The sequence below is a fragment of the Peromyscus eremicus genome, chromosome 6, assembly GCF_949786415.1.
Source record: "Peromyscus eremicus chromosome 6, PerEre_H2_v1, whole genome shotgun sequence".
NCBI classification, from domain to species: Eukaryota; Metazoa; Chordata; class Mammalia; order Rodentia; family Cricetidae; genus Peromyscus; species Peromyscus eremicus.
Genome location: NC_081421.1, coordinates 51,937,091 through 51,944,346, shown reverse-complemented (window position 1 = coordinate 51,944,346; position 7,256 = coordinate 51,937,091). Strand labels below are relative to the sequence as shown.

Sequence of the window (7,256 nt, the reverse complement as noted above, 5' to 3'; positions counted from 1 at the left end):
CAGGAAGTATAGGCAGGACTAACAGAGAGGAGAATTGAGAGAACAGGAAGCTGGGTGAGGGAGACACTGCCAGCCGCCATGATGAGAAACAGCATGTGAAGATGCCGGTAAGCCACGAGCCACGTGGCAAGGTATAGATTAATGGAAATAGATTAATTTAAGCTGTAAGAACAGTTAGCCAGAAGCCCGCCACGGCCATACAGTTTGTAACCAATATAAGTCTCTGTGTTTACTTGGTTGGGTCTGAGTGGCTGTGGGACTGGCGGGTGTCAGAGATTTGTCCTGACTGTGGGCCAGGCAGGAAAACTCTAGCAACAAATGGTGCCCAACGTGGGGCACGAACCCACGACCCTGAGATTAAGAGTCTCATGCTCTACCGACTGAGCTAGCCGGGCGCCAGATATTGGTGAAATTATTAAGGCCACTCCACGTAGTTAAAAGGAGATTTATTTAATGGCGTAACTTACAAATTAAGGGATAGGTAGGTCGCGGGGTCTGGGGAAGGTGTATCACAGTCCAGCGGTGTTCTCTGGAGCTCTGCTTTATCCACCTCCACCATCCAGGGTCCTGGAACCGAGAGTGTCCGCCGATCCAGATCTTGGGTCCCCAGGCACCTCCCTTGGCCCCGCCTTGTAGGCGTGACAGTTGCCGAAGTCTCAATGGGGGTTGGAACTTCCAGATCAAAGCTGGAATGGCTACCCACTACAACATAGCCTGAATGGGCCATCCCCTGTGGTTGGATTGGTGACTACCCTGGTTGTCATCAAAGAGCTTTCATCCAGTGACTGATGGAGACAGATACAGAGACTCACAACCAAACCTTGGGCAAAGTTAGGGGAATCCTGCTGAGGAGAATAAGGAGGCATTGTAGAAGCCAGGGGGGTCAGGGACATCACAGGAAAACCCACTGAAAGGGCTATCCTAGCTCATTGGAAGTCTGAACCATCTACCAGGAAGAGTGTATGAGACTGACCTAGGCCCTCTGTATATATGTATATATGCTTATGCTGGATAGTCTTGACCAGCCTGAATACAGAGGAGGTGTTTGGCCTTAATGCAGCTTTATATGCCATGCTTTGATGATGCCCATGGGAGGCCTACCCCTTTCTGAGCAGACTTGGAGGAAGGGTAGGTTGAGAGGGGATGGAAACTACATGGGTGAGAGTAAGTTAGAGGTGAGGATGATGCAGGCTGGATGAAAAATAAATAAATTAATCAAATAATAAAAAAGTTAATGCTTGCAATCTTTCAAAATAAAGAAGTCGATAAGCTACTTCAAACCTTTTGTCACAATGCTAGAAAAATAATTAAAAGGATCTTAAATAAATGGAAAATTCACTAAGGACCCTATTCTATTGGAAAGTCATAGTAACTTTTAAGCTAATAGTTTGAGCTAGATTGGAAATTCAGAGCTCTTTCCCACTTTTTGAAAATGAGTATGGAAAAGACAACCTTTCTCAAATGGAGGAACGTCACACAAATTTGAGGAAAGAGTTTCCATTCACAGTATCAACATGCACATATTGTAAACCACATTCTAAGCCTGACCTAAATAAAACAATAGAACACTCTATGAATATAGACTACTGATTTACAGGCTCTAGATTTCTTTCTTGTCATAATTTAGAAAGTTGTGATGCTTAACATTTTTTGGGGATCAGTCAGTAAAAGCGCTGTCTTAGAAGCGTGTGTTTTCCCCAAATTTATTTTGGTGTTACTGAGAAATACACATGTATAATTACAGAACAAATGTGGTGCTTTGATATCTGTAGTAATTTGATAATTTTTAGTACTATAAAGGTTTTTGTTTGGTCTCATTTTAGAGTACCATTTTTGAATTACTTAATTAGATTTTTAACCTTTGCTTTTAGTAACATAGTAAAATATAATCAGGGAATAAAAATAATAAAAAAGATGTCCAAAATATGTTAGTTGAGTGATAAAAAAAATGTATCAATACTTAGAAGTGTACATAAAAATTAAAATAATTTAGACTGTTAAATTTTACATTTTTATTTTGAGAATTCCATGCATGAGTATTGTACTTACATAATTTCCTTTCACTTCTCCCTTCAACTTGCCCTAAGATACATGGCCTCTTTTTGTTTATTAATGTTTCTCATATGTAAATGTAGAGAGAATGTATAAAGAAAAGAAATAAGGATTATCTATGATTCTATGATTATATTAAGAAAAACATAGAGGACAGATGAAATAAGAACTGATAAAAATAATGGAAAAATAAAATAGAAAAACTAATACTCCTAAAGACCAATGATTTCAAATTACATTTAGCAACACTGCAAAACAAAAAAATAGAAATTTTGCAGATCCCCCAAATTAAAAATGAATGGTATCATCATATACCTAGTAGACAATGAAAGACAGTACATAAACAAATGTCTGGTAATGTCTTTAGGAGGTTGTTTATGATGGGAAAAATCTAGAATACAGGAAAATACATAAATATTTTTGAGACTTTTGAGGATGAAATGAATGCATCTTGCATTGTGAGCTCAACGAAAAAATAATGTGGGTTGAGTATGATTTTGTTATTTTCCAATGGATCACTGTGCTCAAATGCTTGATCTGAGGGTGTTGCTATTTAGAAGGTGAGGAAATATTTGGGAGTCAGGATCTAGGAGGGAATCCTTTGGTGGCTGAATGCATGGCTCACAAAGGATCTGTGAGGCCACATTCCCCTTCTTTGAGATGTCATTACTTTCTTTTGCATATGCTTTTCTCGAGATATGTGAAAATCCATTATACTCACCAGGGATAAAGCCAATTTTGATTTCCAGTCCTCACCTTAGATCTTCTATTACTGTAGGGAAAATTAACAGTGATTACCTCTAATTAGCTAACTTGAGTATTTTCTTGTGTGACAACCCTTGTTAATGCATATATTCTGCATAGATGCATACCTTTCCATTAAATATTTATAAAAGAAATTATCACCTTATTGAAGATGAAAAGCAAAAGCACATGTGGTCTTGGAGTCTGGAAGGAATTATGTACAGCTATATAAGACTTATGGCATTATAAAACCCATTTCTTCATAGGGCTACATGAGTGACAATTTATTCTAATAAGTAGTATGGCATCAACAATCCTAGCCAACAGAATATGAAATTTCCAATATATTTTCTCTTTAATTATGAATGGAACAAATGGTTTCACTTTCCATGCCTAACAATATTCATCATTCCTATACCAATCTGAACAGTTTGCATTATTTACAGCTAATAAATCTGGAAGTCAAATTTATACAGACAAATTTCCTAAGTGCATTATAAACAATGATGCACTCCAAACTACAATCAAGAACTTTGTCTCAGTTTTTCTACTGATATGATGAATACAATGGCTAAAATCAACTTGAGGAGGAAAGGACTTGTTTTATCTTATGTCTTGTAGGTCATTATCCAGAAAAGCCAAGGCAGGAACTCAAGGGAGAAACCAGAGGCTAGGAATCGGTCAGAGTCTTGAGAGGAGTGATGCTTACTGGCTTGCTCACAAAGGTTGTTCAGGCTGCTTTCTTAAATACCCCAGAACAACCTTCTCTGGTTGAGTACCCCACATTAATCATCAAGCAATTAAATATTCTACAGGCATGTCTACAGGAATTCTTATGGGGACATTTTTCTCAATTGATGTTCTTCCTTCTCAAATGACTCCATTCTGTGGACAAGCTGTCATACATAGCAACCAGAACAAATAAGTGAAACAGAGAGAGATTCAAATTTTCAGTAAATTTGAATGTGAAAAAAATTTATTATGAACTTTCTATTGACTTATAAGATGTTCATCCAATTAGAAGAAAAAACATAGATCCATACTCATTAGTAAATACAAAAAACATAAATAAATATTTTAAATGTTGTGTTCATAAAAATTTAGTAGAATAATGTACCATGAATAGAGGGCAGCTGGATTTGTGCAACATTTACCAAAGGCGCTTTTGATTGCTCACCTCAAATCCAGGCCCTAAGTTGAAAGTTGACAGTCGACAGTCTTACTAAACTATGTATCTTGGTAAATATTCTCATTAGGTAACTGGTTCCAATATATTCATGGTGTATCCTGGTTAAACATCTTTGATTTTAGAATAATACCACTATGATTTTTAAAAATATTGAGAATTATTTTGTCTTATTAGCATAATAATAATCATTGACATCATGGATTGTTTCTAATTAAATTGTTTTACCAGTAATTTTAGTACAAAGTATAATTACCTTGATAACTTGGCAACTAGGCTGTCACAAAATTACTTCAAACTAGCTAAGAGATAATGGTAAAAAGTCAATCACAAAAATATCTCTTCCCACACTAGAGCTCTATATTCATGAAAGTGGAAGAATTAGTTCTCAACATTTCTGACAGATGCACTAGAATAATCATTTGTGTCAAGCATCTTCTGTAAAGGCTTGTGTGATCTTTTAGGAGAGTTGACTCGGTTCTTGTTGATTTTCTTTTCAGTGTGAAATGCCTGGACGGTTATTTGCAAAGAATCACAGGCACAAATATAGCTACTGCATTCAGGAAATATAATACCTGCAAAATAGTCAGATATGAAGATGTTTATAAACATGAAATTTTTTATATATGGATAGAAAGGAAGCATTTCTGTGAGTAGAAAAAAAATGTTCCTTGTGGTGATATTTTATTTGTGCTGAAATGTGATATTTTATTTGTATGTTAATAAAGTTTGCCTGGAGATCAGAGGTCATAGCCAGCGATAAACAAAAGTCTTGCTGTGGTAGCACACGCCCTTAATCCGAGCACATGGCAGGCAGAGTATGTGTGTTCAAGGACACAGCCAAGCATGGTGACACATGCCTTTAATCCCAGTACCAACCATAGAGACCTGGAGGTCTGTATAGACAGGCAGTGATGAGGAAGTCATGTGGCTGGAACAGAACACAAGTCAATAAAGGCGCAGGTCAGACAGAAAGAAGCTGGTTCAGTTCTCTTGGGAAGCAACAGCCGTGTGGTGAGCTAAGGTTACTTTGGTGGCTATCACTATTGCTCTGATCTCTACGGCTTGCACTCCTGTATTTGGCTCTGTGTTTCTTATTTAATAAGACTGTTTAGAAATTAGTCTACAGTTTCTTCATGTGAAGAGAAGAGTGTGCTGTAAGATTTTACCTCTTAAATATGACAATAATTTATTTGTGGAATAATATTTATGACGTAAATTATAATTGCTGATTTTTCTCTGTATTGCACAAATGATATTTTGGTTAATTTTCTTGCAGATATCTCCTTTCTCTGGAATACTTTTTGCAAAAGTGCTATTTGTAATAGGGACTTTCAAGTTTAAAAGTAAGAGAAGAGATCAGAGGAAAATGTCACCACAAAGTAAACACTTAGAGAAAAGCCAGCCCTGGTGTCATAGGGCTGTATTCCCAGCATTAACATATGGATGCAAGAAGGGATCAGAAGTTAATAGCAAATCTAGGAAACTTGAGATCATGCCTAAAAAAAAAAAAAAAAAAAAAAAAAAAAAAAAAAAAAAAAAATTCCAAAATCCCAAAAGAAAATAAAAATTATTTGGAAGACACTCTAAATAAAGTATAGGTGCTAACACAATGTTCTCAGTACCATTTTATCATTTTTCCCTACAAAAATGTTTCATATTATTGCAAGATCCCTAACGACATTAACAATGTGAAACTATATAGTCACTTTCATTTTGAAATGAAATAACTATGGATTCTTTACACTATTTACAAAAATATACTTTAGGACTTTAAAAACATAAATAAAATAAAATATAACAGACAGGGTGAACATATTTATTTTAAGAATTAAATAATAACGCCGGGCGGTGGTGGCACACGCCTTTAATCCCAGCACTCGGGAGGCAGAGCCAGGCGGATCTCTGTGAGTTCGAGGCCAGCCTGGGCTACCAAGTGAGTTCCAGGAAAGGCGCAAAGCTACACAGAGAAACCCTGTCTCGAAAAACCAAAAGAAAAAAAAAATAATTAAATAATAATTTCCATCATTTGGTGTGGAACTCTCTTTTCTCCCTTTTTTTAATGATTCTTGACTTTGAAGGTATTTTGTAAATAGATATCTAATTATATCTTGTTTATTCGGTTCCATCATCAGTCAACATGAAGATGCTGTGGTTCTTTCTTATATTTTATAATGTGCTTTGGCACAGGATGCTTACTTTAGTCAGCCTACTTATCATGACAAAAGCATAAATGTCAGCTCTGCGGCTTATTGCTGGGTTAGCTTCAACAGGAATGTCAGGCGAAGTGACAGGGCGTAAAGTGATTCTGAGTGATGACATGCCTGTGGACAATAGATTGCTTTTCAAAGTATGCAGTGGTGGCTTTGATCTCTGAAACCTCGTATTCTAAAGAGAAAAATATAAGTTCTTTGAGAATTCCGCTAGATTATGTATATTTCAATCTGTGGGAAATACATTGTCTGACTGATCTATACATGATTAAAATGTCAAGTTTACTTTACTTATTTTGCTATGCCATTTGGCCCTGGGGTTAACTGTCACCTGCATAACCAGAAGCCATCCCTGTCACTTGTTTATTAATACAGACTCTGCTGTGCAAATAGTAAGTACTCATGCCCTGTAACACTTTTTGTACCAAAATATCAGGGAAAGAAAACAGATACAGGTTATGAATGTACCATCCATTATGGATACATCAGAGTCAGCTTTCTTTCACATAAGGTTATTTGGTGTTATTTATTTAAAAAAAAAATCTCTCTTCATTAGTTCTAAGCCTGAATTTAAAAATCCAGTAAGGATAGTTGCTTAAGGACTATATGTAGGTGAAACAGATTAGTTCTGCCAACATAACCTTTATTTATTAAATTAAATTAGTTTATTTATAATAAACCTTTATTTATTAAATTAATACAATAAAAAATTAATTTAAAATAAAAAAGCTTATTTTTTCAAAGTGTATTATTAAAGACAGCATTTATAACCTGTTACTTTTATTGTACTTGATTATGTAACTTGGAAATATATTTATCCTATGTTTTTGTATAAACATCTACTATTACATTTATAAAATAATAATACATAGGATTTAAAAATATTACTCTAAACATATTTACAATAAATTGACTTTAAGGAATCCAAAGGTTCGCTGTTCCAGAATTACACCAGTGGAATAAGTTCTGTTCACTTTCATCAAGAGTGAGTGGTGGTGCACCTAGCAGTGAGCAAGAGGAGTTTGTGTCACTTACATGTTCCTTTAATTCATCAAGTTCTG

General features: G+C 35.6%; 1 non-coding gene across 1 annotated transcript; it reads right to left on the bottom strand.

Moving 5' to 3' along the window:
• Nucleotides 1-322: 322 nt before the first annotated feature.
• Nucleotides 323-395, bottom strand: Trnak-cuu (transfer RNA lysine (anticodon CUU)). The gene has a single exon. It is a non-coding gene; the product is annotated as a tRNA-Lys (tRNA).
• Between the last annotated feature and the right edge of the window lie 6,861 nt (nt 396-7,256).